Genomic DNA, 17,145 nt, shown 5'->3' on the forward strand with positions numbered 1-17,145 from the left:
AGAGGATTAGGGATGCCTTGAGGGACCAATTTGAGGCTGAAAGCCACCAGTAATGTCTGGTGCCCTGCACGGGAGTGAAGTGCAGTGGTTCCAATGTTAGTCGGAATCTGTGTTTGCTACACTGACTTGCAGTGCCTGTTTCTTTCCTGGGCTAAGGTATCTTTTACTTTATGTAATAATAAAGAATGTTTTCAAAGCCAAAAAATCCATTTATTGAAAATAAAATTCATTTATTGAAAAGAAACACAACTGCTTGGGAAACAGAAAGGGCAAGGGGGTGGGGTGGGGAACGATACAATCACAGATTTGCATATGTCCTGTTATGATACTCAGCCTTCCTGTCTGGAGTGCTGTGCAATGAGTGCTTCACTTCAGGATGGCTATACTGCATAGTGATGGGGGTTGAGTACAGTTGGTAAGGGTCGTAGTTTTCAGGGCTGGGTGGTGAAGCTCCAGCTGTTGGAGGCAGCTGGTGGCGGTAAGAACCTGGATGCTGGGGAAAGTAGGTTGGAGGTGACATGGGGGCACAAGGGAAAGAGTTTTGGGACAAGGGCTGCAGGGAGGTGCGGGCGCGGTAGTGCTCCGCCTCCATGGCTACGAGCGCCTGGATAGAGTCCGCTTGGCGCTCCATTATGCTTATCAGCCGATCCGTGCTTTGCTGCCAGAGCACCACGCTTTTGTGCCGGCACTCCTCATTCTGCTGGTGGACCCTCCTTTCACTCTCCCACCACTCCTGCACTTTTCGATTTTCATTACTTGAATGCTGCATCACTTCATGCAACATGTCTTTCTTGCTTCTGCGTGGGCTCTTTCTGATTCTTTGGAATCTTTCGGCTGGTGATAACACGGACGGCTGAGATCTGTAAAGGCAAAATGCAACACTTAACAGAGGCAGCATTGTTCACACCAGACAACGATTCCCCCGTACTTAAGGGCAAGCACAGTCTACACAATAGCATAATTTGCCCATCCCAAAGCGAGCGCACATAACCCACGGGAGCCCCAAAATGGTGAGTAAGCACAGGGTCAAGCGTGACTGATTGTTTCACGGCTGTACTATCCTCTGGGTTTCTGTGCCTTGGGGAGAGCCAACAGCAGCAGGGGGCCCCTATACTGAACACTGTCCCCACATTTTCCACAGGAGTTCGTCCTGGAAGATATCTCGCTACTGAGGGTGACCTGGGAAGCAAGGGATTCCGGGGTGTCTTCCTCCGCCTCAGCACACTCGCTCCCGCTTTCCTCCTCCTCCCGCCTTGTTGAACTGGGCTCTGAAGTGTCCATGGTGGTACTCGGAGTGGAGGTGGGGTTGCCCCCAAGTATCACATCCAGCTCTTTGTAGAAACAGCAGGTCGCGGAAGCAGCATCGGAACAGCTGTTTGCCTCATGGTTTTTGTGGTAGGCATTCCGCAGGTCCTTCACTTTAACTCTGCACTGCAGTGCGTCCCGGTCGTGGCCCCTTTCCATCATGTCCCTTGATATCTGCCCGAAGGTATCGTAATTTCTGCAGCTGGAGCGCAGCTGGGACTGGACAGCTTCCTCCCCCCAAACACTGATGAGGTTCAGCACTTCGCCATTGCTCCATACTGGGGATCGCCTGGCGCATGGAGGCATGGTCACCTGGAAAGATTCGCTGAGAGCACGCCACGCCTGGCTGAGCAAACAGGAAGAGGATTTTCAAAATTCCCAGAGAATTTAAAGGGCGGGTCTGACGGTTGGTCACCTGAGGGCAGGGCAGTAGAGTTCAAAGTGACGACCAGAGTGGCTAGAACAGGCATTGTGGGAGACTGCTGGAGGCTGATCAGAACGCACTAACAGACCAGGGCGTCCACACTGGCTCCGCGGTGCTCCAGCGAGGGCGCAGCAACCGTTATTCCACTTGCTGAGGTGGAGTACCAGCAGCGCTGTAGCCGCGGAGTCAGAGCGCTCTACGTGCCTTGCCAGTGTGGACGGGTAGTGAGCTAGTGCGCCCGGGGCTCCTTTAATGCGCTGTAACTCGCAAGCGTAGCCAAGCCCTAAGGTGTGACTTTAAACCAATACAGTTACACCAGAATATCTCCCTGTGTGGACACTCTTATTCCAGTCTAAGAGTGTCTTTTTCCAGTTTAGTTTATGTCTCTTTAAGTGGTTTAGTCTATACCAAAACAAAACAAAGGCCACCCAAAATAAGAGTTTCCGCACAAGTATTTATACTGGTACATATCAGTTTAATTATACTGGTATAACTGGTAAAACTTTCACGTGCTTTTAAAAAAATGTTGACTAATTTTTCACATGACCTGTCTGTCGCTGGAATGCCCCTAGAGAGGTGTCGTGCAGGGGACCGAAAAAGAAGGCCGAGCATTTGAAATAGTAACATTTATTAGACCTTGCAGTACAATGTTCCGCTGCAACCTCCTGGCATGTGGTACGATGAGAAAGAGACAGATCTTCCATTCAAACTACACTTTAACTCAGGGAAGGTTCACTGGGCTAGGAAACAGGACAGCATTTTTACAGTAATCTCTTCTGTGACCATGTTTCTGTGTACTTTATAGCCTTATTATTGGCCAAAATCTCATCTCTCTCCTTTAGGGCAGGCAACTATCATTCCTTCCACATAAGAAAACAGAGAGGTTGCACAAGGTCTCTTCCAACATAGCTGGAAACAGAACCTAGGTCTCTAAAGTGACAGAGCCAAAACTCTTCCAATTAGCACATACCTTTTCAAAATAAATAGGCTAGATGTATGATTTTGGCTATGCTGTCTGTAACCATTGTTCTAATCACACTAGTCCACTTACAAAAATCTTCATGACAAGGACTTAAGACTGCTATTGCACAACAGTACCTTCTGCCAGCTTCCGCAATGGTGGGATTTTCCAACCCCCAATCAAACATGAGAAAATCAAGAACCTCGATTGGATAGGGATCAATCTGCTAACATAGCCCAACAGATGAACCGGTGGGGGGCTGGCACAGTTCACTGAATCCAAACCAGAGAGCAGGAAATGTTTCTCCTTTTGCACCTGTCTCTGACTTGTGGGAAGAAACTAGGTTAGCACGGGGGACTTCCGATTGGGAGACAGACGGGGGAGGTCTCACGTAGCCAGGAGTAAATCATCCTTGGAGCATCCGATGAAGTGAGCTGTAGCTCACGAAAGCTCATGCTCAAATAAATTGGTTAGTCTCTAAGGTGCCACAAGTACTCCTTTTCTTTTTGCGAATACAGACTAACACGGCTGTTACTCTGAAACCTGAAAAATTATAGATACTTTTCTAACACAAAGTTTTGTACCCAACTAGGGGTGACTCTATTGTGGGCCTCCTTGTGGTGGGTAAAGATGAACTGATCACAGGACTGGATGTTTGTGGTTGCTCTGGGGCCACTGATCATGACTTGACTGTATTCAGTAAGGACCAGTAAGGCGGTTTTTGCAACAAATTGATAAATTAAACAGCAATAAGTCACCAGAACCACATGGTATTCACCCAAGAGTTCTAAAGAAATGCAAATGTGAAATTGCAGTACTACTAACTAACCGTGGTATGTTGAGGAAAAGTGAACATGGTTTTTCTAAAGCAGATGGTGGGGGAGCTGAGGGCCTCCCACTGGGCTCTGACCCAGGCCACTCTGAGGGCAACACAAGGGTGTGACACTTCCTACCACCCCACTATTGTCCAAAGTTCTCAGTTTATCACAGGAAGCGCTGAAGAGTGTCAACTCACTGCTTGGCACCTCTTCACGGCCATGCGTGGCATGGCAGCTCTCTCCCTCTTGGGGTGGCAGCTGCCTGTGTAACGCTGACAGATCCCAGTCGTTGGTGGGCGGGCTCGAACCATGGACCTCTGGAGCTTAGTGCATGAGCCTCTACAGCATGAGCTAAAAGCCAACTGCCTGTTAGCTGAGGCTGTAGAGCAGACTCATTTTATCTCTCTCTCTAAGTGGTCTCGGTGCCACTAGATGGGACACACCACCACACCCAGAAGGTGCGTGGGTTACCTACTTCCCCTAGCTGAGGAAGCGCATCTTGAGCTTCAGAGACTCCCCAGTTGAAATCCTGGACGACCCCTGTAACGCTGCGGCCTCTGGCGGGACACTACTGAGAGTACCAATTCAGGACAAATTGCTTGGAGCAGGGCAGTCACAGTTCAGTTAAGGTCTCCCCACATATGCCTGAAATGAATGTTAGCACTACAAGACAAAACAAATCACAAACTTAGGGAAATCTAGGAAATGCACAGTTAAGTTGCTGCTTTATACACCTGTTAAGAACTGGGAACATCTCAGTACCTAACCCTTCCTAACAAGAAGTGTCATTTTTCCTGTGTCCAACATAACTCCAAGCCAGGACTCCCTGATGGGTATGTCTAGATTAAAGTTTGTGGGCCTGCTTTAGTTTGAGTTAATTGATTGCCAACTAACTTGATAAGTAGTAGTACCACAAGTCTAAAGTCTCATCTAGATGCTCCACAAACATTTGGTCCAGGACACAATGCTATGTCAGCATTGTGAATAGGTGTAATCACTAATCAGCACAGCTCTACTGGCAAAGCCCCTACTGGAGATGCAGTTATACTGGCAAAACTGGGCTTTTGCTGGTATTGTGTGTTTCTCTTGGGGGTGGAGGGAGGGAGGAGGGGAGAGAAGGTGGTAAGGGTGAAAGAGTAGCCCGGGGTGGGGCTGAAATAAGCTATACTGGCAAAAGCACAGTTTTGCCCAGTATAAGCTGCATCTGCACTAGGAATGCTTTATTAGTATAGTACAGTGGTATAGATATACCAGCAAAGCACTCCTATTGTAGACATGGCCTAGGACTCAGCCTAGGGTAAGCCAACAGTCTTAGTATCCTGGTACAAACGTTTGTTATACCCCTGCATACATGTTGATGTCATGGCAACCAACAAATATTTCATTCAGCCTGAAGTAACACACCAACAAACATTTGTGGAGTGTTTGGACTCGCATTTACAATTACAGGAACTCCTCACTTAAAGTCGTCCCAGTTAACATTGTTTCGTTGTTACGTTGCTGATCAATTCGGGAACATGCTTGTTTAAAGTTGTGCAATGCTCCCTTCTGACATCGTTTGGCAGCTGCCTGCTTTGTCCACTGCTTGCAAGAAGAGCAGCCTGGTGGAGATAGTTGGTGGGGGCTTGGAACTAGGGTGGACTGGCAGCCCCCCTAGCAGCTCCCTGCTCCCCTAAGTTCCCTGTGCAGCAGCTTCCCAGCAGGCTATCAATTGCTGGCAGTTCAGTGTCCCTCTCCTCACTGCCATGTGCTGCTCCTGCCCTCTGCTCCAGAGCCTCCTGCTTGCTGGGGGTGGGGGGGCAGGGGGAAGCAGGGGAGAAGAGGGGAACTAATGTCAGAGTGTCTCCCTCCCCCCTGCTCCTGCACCCCGCTTACCCCATCTTCCATAGAGCAGGGGGGACACACGACAGTCCCGGAGGCAGCAACTGAGGGGGGGTCTCAGCTTGCTGATCTAATTAACAAGGCAGTGTACTTAAGACAGGGATCAGTATACTTAAAGGGGAAATGCACCTCTCTCTCTCTCTCTCTCTCTCTCTCTCACACACACACACACACACACACACACACACACACACACACAGTGTGTGTCTCTGTCTGTTATGCTGTCTCCCTTCTCTTCATTCCTTCTGCCTTGTAGAGTGTGAGGCTACATTAACAATGAGTTAACCCTTGAGAGTTAGTTCATCATTTAGCAGTAAGGCATTCCCTGGGAAATATCCCACCCTCTGACTTCACCATCTCAACCAAGCTTCACAATCATCATTGCTGTGTACCAGTATTAAATTGTTTGTTTAAAACTTATACTCTCTCTCTCTCTCTCTCTCTCTCTCTGTGTGTATATAGTCTTTTGTCTGGAGAAAAAAATTTCCCTGGAACCTAACCCCCCCATTTACATTAATTCTTATGGGGAAATTGGATTCGCTTAACATCATTTCGCTTAAAGTCGCATTTTTCAGGAACATAACTACAACATTAAGCGAGGAGTTCCTGTACATTAACTAACTCAGTTTAATTTGGAATCAGTTAACATGGGTTAAAACAGAATAAAAAATTCTAGTCTAGACAGCCCCGCTATAGCCTATTGGCCTTCATATGAGGAGCAACTGAAACAGAGATTACACTGAATGCATGGAACTCCTTTTTTCCAGCTGCACAATAATAATTAAAGAGGCTAAGAATGCATTAGGGAATTTCCAACAATTAGTTTCCTGCAGTTCAGGCAAATATTCCCCAGTCCCAAAAGAATGATACAAGAAGGCTCTAGCTTTCCAAAACCACTTTTTGTGGAAATTAGTTAGTCAGCAGTGGCCACTTAGAAAAGGAATGCTCATCTTTAAGAGAATTTAAATTTGTCAGGAAAATTTTCTGCTCAATCTACTGTACTACAAAGAGGAATGGAAATACTGGCCACTTATAATCGGCAAATGAAGATTACTATATTTATAGTATAAATATTACTAATTTAATGATGTGGGCTTTTTGTTCTCTAAATTTTGAAATATAAAAGCAGTCACTTTACCACTGTCTATGATATATGCATGTGGGAGGCACTGAAACCATCCAGTCCTATTTGTGCACCTAGAAGTCGGGCATATAGAATAATGATTTTATGGCTGCTATATAATAGTGACAAGCACCAAAAGGTCCTGTTTTTATGCTTTGTTGTAACTCATCATGTCCTCACTTTATCAGGAGTACAAAGAGTCTTCAGCATAAGGTGTTCAGAGTATTGTACCTACAAAAACCGATTAAATTAACCGCTTGCTATAATAGCTTCCATTTTTGGCTTCTTGTTCTGTAAAACTCAATAGTGGCTGCATGGGGCACTGATGTGAAAATGGTTAATAACTTTGTAAATTAAGTCACATACAATAATTAGCCAAACGGGGAGAAATAGAAACAATATATGCTGACAGGTTGCTTTATTTACTTGTTTGGAAACATGGGTATTTAAAAAGAGCAACACACAACCTTCTGCACACACATTTCTTGTTACAGAAGACTGCTAACATCATAGTGAGGCATGTGGAATTACTCAGAGGTCAGTTGCTCAGCAGCCATGAAAATGTCAGTTTCATTATCTTTATATGACAGACATAGGCTAAGTTTAATTGGCACCAGCAGATATTTGCATGTTAGTGATGCTCCATTCCTGTTATAGGAAGAGACAAATAAGAATAGTTCACTTTTTTTCACATCAACCATTAAACATTGCCAGCTTACTGCTCTGTTAGAGCTGAGACAGTTCTATTGGCTTTGCCAGTTATATCATTAGAAAGTGCCTTCCTCATTACCGCTGTTGATGGGGGGAGGAAATGAAGAGTTTTGACATGTCACACCAGCCACTATTGCTACCACTAAGGAACAACAAGCAGGCAGAGCTCCATTTGCCTGGGAACCAATGAAGTATTTACACCTTAGCAAGTGGCAGACGTCAATTTAAAATAAAATAAAAGAGCAGATCTCCAACCGTTTTGACATACTGACTCAGAGTGACAGTTTCATATGACTTTCTCCAAGCAGTTGCCTCCTCTGCAACTTCCAATTCATTAGAGAGCTGGGGCCTTTTGAGATTTGTTTTCATGTAGGCAAGGTGCTTCTAATTTGTGCACCACACAGCTGTTTCGCTGTCAATAACGTCATGAGCATTACTAAAAATATATTCAAACTGAGTACTCCAGTGTTCCCTCTAATTTTTTACATTCATGTGCAGAATGAATTCTGTTATGTGCCCCAATATGAAGGTGATGCGTGGCAGAGGTAGGGCCAAGGGGTTCAGAGTGTGGGAAGGGGCTCAGGGCTGGGGTAGAGGGTTGGAGTGCGGGGGGTGTGTGTTGAGGACTCTGGCTGGGGGTGTGGGCTCTGGGGTGGGGCCGAGGATGCGGGGATTGAGGTGCGGAAAGGGGCTCAGGGCTACGGCAGAGGATTGGTGTGTGTGTGGGAGGTGAGGGCTCTGGCTGGGGGTGCAGGCTCTGGGGTGGGGCCGGGGATGAGGAGTTTGGGGTGCAGGCTGCTCTGGGGCTGTGGCGGGGAGAGAGGACTCTCCCCAGCCCTCTCTCACCACAACAGCTCGGGGCCGGGTGAGAGGCACCTCTCCCCGGCGATGGCAGCTTCAGCAGGACTGGGCTGGGCTAGGGGAGGGGTGCCTCTCCCCACCTGCATGGCCCTTGATAGCCTGCTGCACACCTGCACAGCTTAGAGGGAATTCAGGTGTACTCTATTGGCAACAGCGAAAACAAGAAATTGCTGCAACTGACCTCTCACTGGTGGTGGGTGGGAATAGGATACCGAGCTTTTTGGCAAAGTTGTGATCAATACACCTTAGGCCAGGTCTACACTACCAACTTGCATCGGTATAGCTACGTTGCTCAGGGGTCTGAAAAATCCACACCTCTGAGTAACACAATTATACCAATCTAACCCCCGATATAAATAGCGCTATATTGAGGGTCGACGTAGGTATTGCCTTTCACAAAGAGGGATTAACAGCCAACGGGAGAAGCTCTCCTGTCAGTGTAGTGGCGTCTTCACTGCACAGCTGCAGCCTTTTAAGGGTAGCCTAGGGGTGTAAATGTGTAAAATCAGTAACCGTGTAACCCATTAAAATTCTATCGGTTACACAGTTAAACGTTTATCCGGGGAACTAGTGGTGCAGGGGGGGCGGGGTCTGCAGCACCCCCACATTTTATGTGGGGCTCCGCTGCTGCCCCCACACCTGGGGATCCCCGCTGTTGCTGCTGCGTCCGGGGCTCTGCAGCCGCCCAGCATCTAGGCGCACCCAGGGTCCCGGCTGTTGGGACGGACCCTGGGCGCGGGGCCAACAGCCTGGAGGGGACCCAGCCATGGGCCCGGGATGCTGGGCAGCAGCAGAGCCCCAGCACTGGTCAGCAGCTGGGATGCCGGGTGCACAAGGATGCCAGGAGTCAGCAGAGCTCCGGGCATGGGGGCTGGCAGCCGGAGGGACCCTGAGCAAGCAGGGCAGCAGCTGTGACCCTGGGCACAGGGTGGCAGCCAGGACCCTGTGTGGGGTTTAACTGTTAACAGAAACCGATAAGCATCAAGCTTATCGGTTAACCAGTTAAACTCTTGCATCCCTAGTGTAGACCTGTCCTTAGTCTCAGCCAAGAGGAGATGCTCAGAAGGAAATAGTTACTTATCTTACCATTTTATTCTGCCACCCATCACTGCCACATATTTGAGTGCCTTCCCCATAAAATCATTAGCAGCAAAGTACCTAATGGACTTCACAGTGTTTCTGGCCCTTTTGGAGTAAAAACCCTGCTTGGGGTATTTTGTTTGTTTTTGTTGGTTGTTCCTTTCATGTATCACCTGCTTTCTCAAAGACTAAAGGTGCTGGAGTAGCGTAGGTGTAACAGTGGATAGAATTTAGCCCTATGGGCTTTAAACTATTGACATGTATTCTGGGGGTGTAATTTAAGAGCCTACTCCAGCTCCCACTGTAGTCAAGAAGAGCTCTGTGTAGCTCAAAAGTTTGGCTCTTTCACCAACTGGGTCCAATAACAGATATTCACCCATCTTGTCCCTCTCATATTCTGGGACCAACATGGCTACAGCAATACTGCAAACAACAATGGGAAGTTTGTCATTGATGTGAATGTGAGCAGTATTAGGCTTTTAAATATTTTCTTATTTTATATAACTCCAGGAACTTCTGAGGATCTGTCTTGGAAGTTATTTTAAAATGTTTTATTTTTTCCAAAAAGGTGAAGTATGTCATTATTTCTGATCACACAAAGGTTTATGGGGGACAGAAAAGGAACATGAAATGGCAAGGCATGTAAATGGGCATTATGAACTAGTTAGTCATATCCTTCTCTTCCTCTGTCTTTCCTCACCCCACAAACAAGAGAAGCATAAATTAAAGCTGCCTTTGGGGAGTTGCGAGGTTCACCTGGTAACAGTGACTTCTTCATAAATTACTACTTTTGCAGAGAAGCCAGGAATCCAATTAAGAAGACTGGATTACTTTCTCACCCTCTGTGACTTTGTCTACACACCATACATTCTTACACCTAGTGGCAATGTAGCTTCGGCAATTCTAACAATGGTGGATGTGCTAGTGTAGACAAGTCAGAGTCTCTGAGGAGGTTTAGATGACATGAGACAGTGATAAAAATGCCAAAGGCTACTTCATACCAGTGACAGAGCAATAATGGGAGAATTTCCTCAAATCCTTGGTGTAGATGAACCTGTGAGATATGGACAGACTTGCCCTGCTGCTGTACCTGTGTATCTCACAAATCTCATTAGCACTGAATTCATTAAAAATGTGAACTTGCTCTAGGAGTGCCTCAGACTACAAGATTCTTCTAATTCTCAGTGTAATGCATGCTTTCAGGACTGTAATAGGCAGAGTGAAGCAGGAAGTGATTACGGAGAGAACCACTATCTTTGGTTGTGAGGTTTGTTTTGTTTTGTTTTTTAAATAAGCTTGCTCTGGACTGTGTGGTTAATTTAGTCTGTTTCATCATTTGTTTTGGTAAGAAAAACTGAATTCAGGCTTAAGGAGAATAATGTCAAATACATAAGCCACTTCAATGCTGCCCAAATGTTGGGCCAATAAACCTTAAGCCAGCAATGAAATATTTTATTTGCATATGTAGCAAAGAAATTCTTTGTTCAGAGCCCAATTCTTCTCTATTCTAGTCAATGGGAGCAGTAGCAGGTGCTTAGTCCCTTATAAGTTAAAAAACCAACCAACACCCCCCACTAATATATCCCCCCCCTGCAAAAAAATCCACAACCAACCATCCAAGCAAACAGCAAGGCTATGGAAAGGACACAGTCCAGGAGTGCTCCTCAGCAGTAATTCCGACCTCACAGTGCCTACCTGCACCACGACACAAGTTTGCAAAGTTGTTTTAGGTGAAGAAGGGGGTGGGGGAACCCCCAAAAGTATAAACACTGATTCTCTCTGACTGGGCCCGGAAAGCATTTAGCTCCCTGCCCTAAGGGGCGGCGGCTGCTGCTGGGAGGGAGATGTGGGAGATTTCAGAAGATTTCCTCTCGGGAAAAGAAAGTCACCCAAAGGCTGGTGTGCCAGAGCAGCCATCAGCGGAACCGAAGGGGCTGAGCGCCCGCCCTTCCCCTCGGAACCGCAGGCTGGCGGCAGCCCCCCGCCGGGGACCAGCCGATGGGGCCACAGCGGAAAGGAACGGGGGCGCTGCAGAGCACAGCGAGCTGCCCAGGGGAGCGGGGCCGCTGGCGGGATCTAGGTCCCGGCTCGCTCCCCCGTGGAGCCGGAACTATGTCATAGCGGGCCCGCTGCTCTGCGCCCGGCTAGGCCCCGCACGGCACGGGAGCTTAGCCAGGGGCCCTACAGCGGGGTGCAGAGCTGCCAGGTGCCCGACACCCCGCGACTAAAGGGGGCAGCCGGGTACCTTGCTGCTCTAGCCCCCCGCAGCCTGGCACCGCGCTGCACCAGGCCCCTTGCACCGCTCCGCCCCGCAGCCGAGCCCCGTGGTGCACCCCCCCCGCGCCGCCTTACACCGCGCTACAGAGCCCCCCCTTGCAGCGCCCCGCAGCCAGGCACCGCGCTGCACCAGGCCCCTTGCACCGCTCCGCCCCGCAGCTGAGCACCGTGGTGCACCCCCCCCCCCCCCCCCGCGCCGCCTTACACCGCGCTACAGAGCTCCCCCTTGCAGCGCCCCGCAGCCAGGCACCGCGGGGAGCCGACACCGTGCTGCACTGAGCCCATTGCTTGGCTCTCCCGCCAGGCCCTGCTGCGCTCCCCGCTAGCACAGAGCCGGGCCCGCCTCTGCACCGCGCCGCCTCCTCCCGCCCCCCCATCCACCCAGCAGTGTCCGCGCGGTAGTTTGGAGCATAAGACTGGTGAAAGGCACCACTCCCCACCCCCGGGTGCACCATTGATAAACCGTTCGGAAAGACATGGTGTCAGGGCTCCAGTGGCGCAATCGGTTAGCGCGCGGTACTTATACAGCAGTACAGAGCAGAGCAATGCCGAGGTTGTGAGTTCGAGCCTCACCTGGAGCACATATTCTTTTGGGACACGCACCGCACGTTTTTCGTGTTTGGTGTTAAGAGTGTTTGCAGCTTTCGACTACTGCTTGCACTAGGAATAACTGCTGAGCCTGGCGACGGCTAAATTGTGCAGCCATTTTATGTGTGTGTAACACTGCATTATATAATAAGCACAGGGCATGATAAAACTGTTTCTCTCTCTGAATATATTTATATATACACAATTTTATGTGTGTATCTATAGAAATACACAAACTTTTCTATGTATTATATGTATGTGTACACATATACATACGTGCAGGTGATTTTTGTATGTGTCTGTGTATATTTCACGTATGCTTCTGCCTTTATTGATACATCCAAATTAGTTTTTGGAATGATGTAATTCATACATTTTCTTGGGAACAGATGCATACATGATCTTTGTGGTAAAGCATTTTTTAAAAATTCATGTGATTTAATGTATATATTATGATATATGTAAAATATGGATTATTGTTTCATTTATAGTATAAAGGTGAGTTCATGCAAACTAGTTCTCTGAGGCTGCAAACTGATAAATTGTCTTTTTCCTCATTTGAATTAGATGTATATTGTGTAGCCTGACAATACAATAATTGGCTTTTAAAGTCTGGACTATTAGGGTTGCCAGGCATCCGGTTTTTGACCAGAACGCCCGGTTGAAAAGGGACTCTAGTGGCTCTGGTCAGCATGGCCAACCAGGCCGTTAAAAGTCCGGTTGGCGGTGCTGCGCATCTAAGGCAGGCTAGTTCCTGCCTGTCCTGGCTTTGTGCTGTGGCCCTTGGAACTGCGGCCAATGGAAGCTGGGGGGTGACAGTGTCTGCGGGCAAGAGTAGCGCACAGAGCCTCCTGGCCCCTCCTTAGCCCCACTGTGCTGCTGACTGGGAGCCACACAAGGTAATCCCGTGCCTCTGCCCCAGCCGAGTCCCCCCAAACCCGGAGCCCCCTGCTGCACCCCAAGCCCCTCGTCCCCAGCCTCACTCCAGAGCCCGCACGCCCAGCCCAGGGCTTATACCCCCTCCCTCACTCCAACCCCCGCACTCTGAATCCCTTGGCCCCACCCCCCAGCCTGGAGCCCCCTCCTGCACCCAAACTTCTCATCCCCAGCCCTACCGCAGAGCCTGCAACCCCAGCCAGAGCCCTCACCCCCTCCCTCACCCCAACCCCCTGCCTCAACCCGCGGCCCCCTTCCACATTCTGAATCCCTCATTTCCGGCCCCACCCCGGAGCCTGCACCCATAGTTAGAGCCCGCACCCCCTTCCGCACCCCAACCCTTTGCCTCAGTCTAGTGAAAGTGAGTGAGGGTGGGGAAGAGCGAGCCACTGAGGGAGGGGAAATGTAGTGAGTGGGGGGCGGGACCTCAGGGAAGGGGCAGGGCTACGGTGTTCAGTTTTGTGTGATTAGAAAGGTGGCAACCGTAGACTCAATCATGATATTCTCTGCAATTGTGGATTATGTTGAAAGTTTTTAAAAAGCTAATACATAAAATGTAAAAATAGATTATTGTAAGCGGCTTGTAGTGACTTCGGAGGTCTATGCTGTTAGTGGCATGTCAAAAAGGGAAATAGCAAAATGCTTGATAAAGATTGACATGGTGGTGACTGGATTATGGATGCTTCCATAATATAATGAACAAATAAAAAATAATACATAAATAGCTCTTTGTTTGCATTCAGTGTCACCTTATCTTTCTTCATGCACTAGCCCAGTGCCACAATGGTCAAGGTTAAACCCAAACTTAAAAAAAATTGAAAACATAAAAATCATTCATAAAAATTATTGCTTGCATTGAAGACAATGTCAAAGACCTGTGTTGGCATCAATGGGAACAAGATCAGATCCTAGGTTTTGTGAAACATACGGTTTGGGATTAAACTACTTTACAATAGCCTTTTATGAAATGTCCTTACCATTTCCCTGTTAGAAGCTGCTACGAGATGAGGCCATCTGGAGTTTAAAGGTTTCATATATAGGATTTTGGTCTGGCCTACCAGAGACTGGGGACAGCTATGAAATTCTCATCTGATTCTGAATTTACCCAAAATATAGGGATGTTTGGATCCATGTTTTTTTATTCAGACCTTTCTCTTATTATTACCTTTGCTATCATGCACACTTCTGCTGCACAACAGAATACAGGGTAGAAAGGACTTCCTTCTATAATAGTGTATACTTTGCACAGGTGTCTAGTTGAACTTCCTCTTTGTTCTAATGAGCACTTTGGTTTTCTAATCTGAATTTAAAATGGCAGAGAAAAAAAAGAATTATAGGGTATGTCCATATGTACAGTTGTGCAGCGACCCCGCTGCATTGATACAGATGCACCACTGCAACGCATCTGGTGAAGATGCTCTATGCAAGGGGTTGGCAACCTTTCAGAAGTGGTGTGCCGAGTCTTCATTTATTCACTCTAATTTAAGGTTTCGCATGCCAGTAATACATGTTAACGTTTTTAGAAGGTCTCTTTCTATAAGTCTATAATACATAACTAAACTATTGTTGTATGTAAAGTAAATAAGGTTTTAAAAATGTTTAAGAAACTTCATTTAAAATTAAATTAAAATGCAGAGCCCCCCGGACCGGTGGCCAGGATCCGGGCAGTGTGAGTGCTACTGAAAATCAGCTTGTGTGCCGCTTTTGGCACGCATGCCATAGGTGGCCAACCCTGTTCTATGTTGAAGGGAGAGAGCTCTTCCGTCAGCATAAAAAAACTACCTCTGCAAGCAGCATAAGCTATGTTGGTGGGAGAAGCTCTCCCACTGACATAGGGCTGTGCGCACAAATGCTTATGTGGAATATTCACACCCCCGAGTGATATAATTTTTGCTGACATAGGCTGCAGTGTAGACAAAGGCTAAATCTGTTTCTGAGATGCTGAAATTATCTTTGTTTTGCATCTGAACAAGGCTACTCAGCATTGTTGCATCAGGTCATTCTTGTGGTAGAGGTGACTTTATGGATGAAACCTAGGGCCCTGATCCTGCAAACACTTATGCAGGTGTCAACATGGTAGTAGGACTACTCATGGTAAGGAAATTAAGCACATGCATACAGATTTGCAGGATAGGGGGGTTTATAATGGAAATAATGCTAAATCATGGCAATTACTGGTGATGCAATAGGTCATTAATCCACATTCATGTCTAAATGCATACTCACAAAATAAAGTGAATGAAATTACTACAGATATAATTAATATTTTGAATAGATTTGTGACTATATTCTGTTGGGAGCAGGGCTGTTTAAAACCCTGCCTGGCCATTGCTTTTGCTCTTGTGTAGTCATTTGCACCTGTACAGAGTGGTAGCCGTTTACACTCACTTTGCACAGGTGTAAATCACTAGATGAGGTGCAAGGTAGTGAAAAAAGCAGTCTATGGTTTAGCTGGGTTTCAAAAATATAAATAGCAGAGAAGCAGCCTGATGGTAGAGCATTGTGAGTTTTGTTTTGTTTCCTTCCCTTCTTTGTCTATTGAGTGTTTCTTTCATTAGGTAGCAATACAGGCCTCTCTACTAATGCCTCTCAATGACTGTAGGAGTTTGGGGCCAGTAAAACACTGCACTACTCCCCAGCAGACTAATTAAGGTAAGGAGTGTTTGGGGGCTTGTGGTGAGGTAGCAAAGGGGATGGTGAGCCTTGTTCAGTAGTATGTGATGGAAAAATGTGTGTGTTAGAATGAGGTAAGTGGTTGAGGAGGAACAGGGGGCTTACCTTAAATGTGAGAGTCAGGTTACCCGTACTCTGTGGGAACTGCCCAGCTCCGGTGCTGTGGTTATGCCAGCCTAGCTTGATACTGTAGATCTATCTTACAGTGATAGAAGGGGGCTTTCTGTTGCTTTAAGAATGTCACCGATCTCAGTGATGGTAGCTAGCGGTGCCTACTACACTAAGGGTTAGGTCAGCATAGCTACTGTGCTCCAGAGTGTGGCTTTTTCACACGCTGGTGTGCTGTAACTGTGCTGATATCCACTTTTAATGCCGACCAGGTTTTGTTTGCACTGTCTCTTTGGTTTTTATAGCACTAGTATAGCTGCCCTGGTGCAAATCCTTAACCTGCTGCTAAATCACCAGTGCGGAGAGGGTCTTGGGGCCATGTAGCACACCTCTGTGTACAGAGAGGCCATGCTGTAGTTGGAGTTTGTGGGAGGAATATTGGCAGCACACGCTACTGTGGCAGCTTCACCATTCTTGTTAAGGGTGTGGAGTATGCTTCTTGCTCTGTCCGGCTGGCTTCAAGAGACTGGAAAGAAAACAAAGTTGTATTCTATTTATATCTATGCTAATTACTATTTCTGTTGACAACACACAGGTGTCAGTCATTTGTTTTGATAAAGTAAAGCTTAGCTCTGAGGTATTTTTGTGTGTATGACCAAAATGTAATACAGCATGCTTCTGCTTATTTCTGTGTTAAAATCTTGCAAGGCAGTTAAGTGATCAGTACTCTTATATCTTTAAAATGAAGTTTGAAAATCTGATACCCTAAACTACCTCTGCTGGCTATCTTACTCTCTGGCTTGCACTCATCTTGGGAATGATAACCTTTGTCCAGTCCAGTAAACGCTTGGGCACATGAATGAAATTCACCCTTTGCGGAGAGCCCAAGCAAGACTTAAGATTCACTAGTGTCCCGTCCCTGTCTTTCCCCCCACCTGCGCTTTTTGTTTTTGTTTTTTCTTTTTCTTTTTTTTTTTTTTTTTAAAGACTCAAGTGGGACTAACTGGCTTTAGTTTTATGGTGTGTGTAACCCATGAGTGACTTCCCTAAGCAGTCTCACTGAAGTGAAGGCAGGGGCGGCTCTACCAATTTTGCCACCCCAAGCAGCTGCCGCCGAATTGCTGCCGCCTCACCAGCGGCGGAGCTGCCGCCGAATTGCCGTCGCGGCAGGAAGAGCAGTGGGGCTGCCGCTGGACTGCTGCCCCATTTTGAATGCCTCCCCAAGCACCTGCTTGGAAAGCTGGTGCCTGGAGCCAGCCCAGAGTGGAAGGTGTGGGATAGAAGAAGAGTAAAGAAACTTCCCTCCCTTTCCTCCTCAAGTGTTGGCAGAACAGGCCTTTAGTGATCTTGTTTCTAGTCAATCTCCTGTTTCGCATCCTTTTTGTACAAGCTGGAAATG

General features: G+C 47.4%; 1 long non-coding RNA gene and 1 other non-coding gene across 2 annotated transcripts; one reads left to right on the forward strand and one right to left on the reverse strand.

Moving 5' to 3' along the window:
• Positions 1 to 351: 351 nt before the first annotated feature.
• On the reverse strand, positions 352 to 11,736 carry LOC141984193 (uncharacterized). The gene is made up of 4 exons (XR_012638678.1): positions 11,647 to 11,736; positions 10,778 to 10,859; positions 3,984 to 4,171; positions 352 to 860 (listed from the first exon to the last, which is right to left on the reverse strand). It is a non-coding gene; the product is annotated as an uncharacterized LOC141984193 (long non-coding RNA).
• A 192-nt stretch (positions 11,737 to 11,928) lies between these two features.
• On the forward strand, positions 11,929 to 12,022 carry TRNAI-UAU (transfer RNA isoleucine (anticodon UAU)). Its single transcript has 2 exons — positions 11,929 to 11,966; positions 11,987 to 12,022. It is a non-coding gene; the product is annotated as a tRNA-Ile (tRNA).
• Positions 12,023 to 17,145: the final 5,123 nt, after the last annotated feature.

The sequence above is a fragment of the Natator depressus genome, chromosome 3 (assembly GCF_965152275.1).
Source record: "Natator depressus isolate rNatDep1 chromosome 3, rNatDep2.hap1, whole genome shotgun sequence".
NCBI classification, from domain to species: domain Eukaryota; kingdom Metazoa; phylum Chordata; order Testudines; family Cheloniidae; genus Natator; species Natator depressus.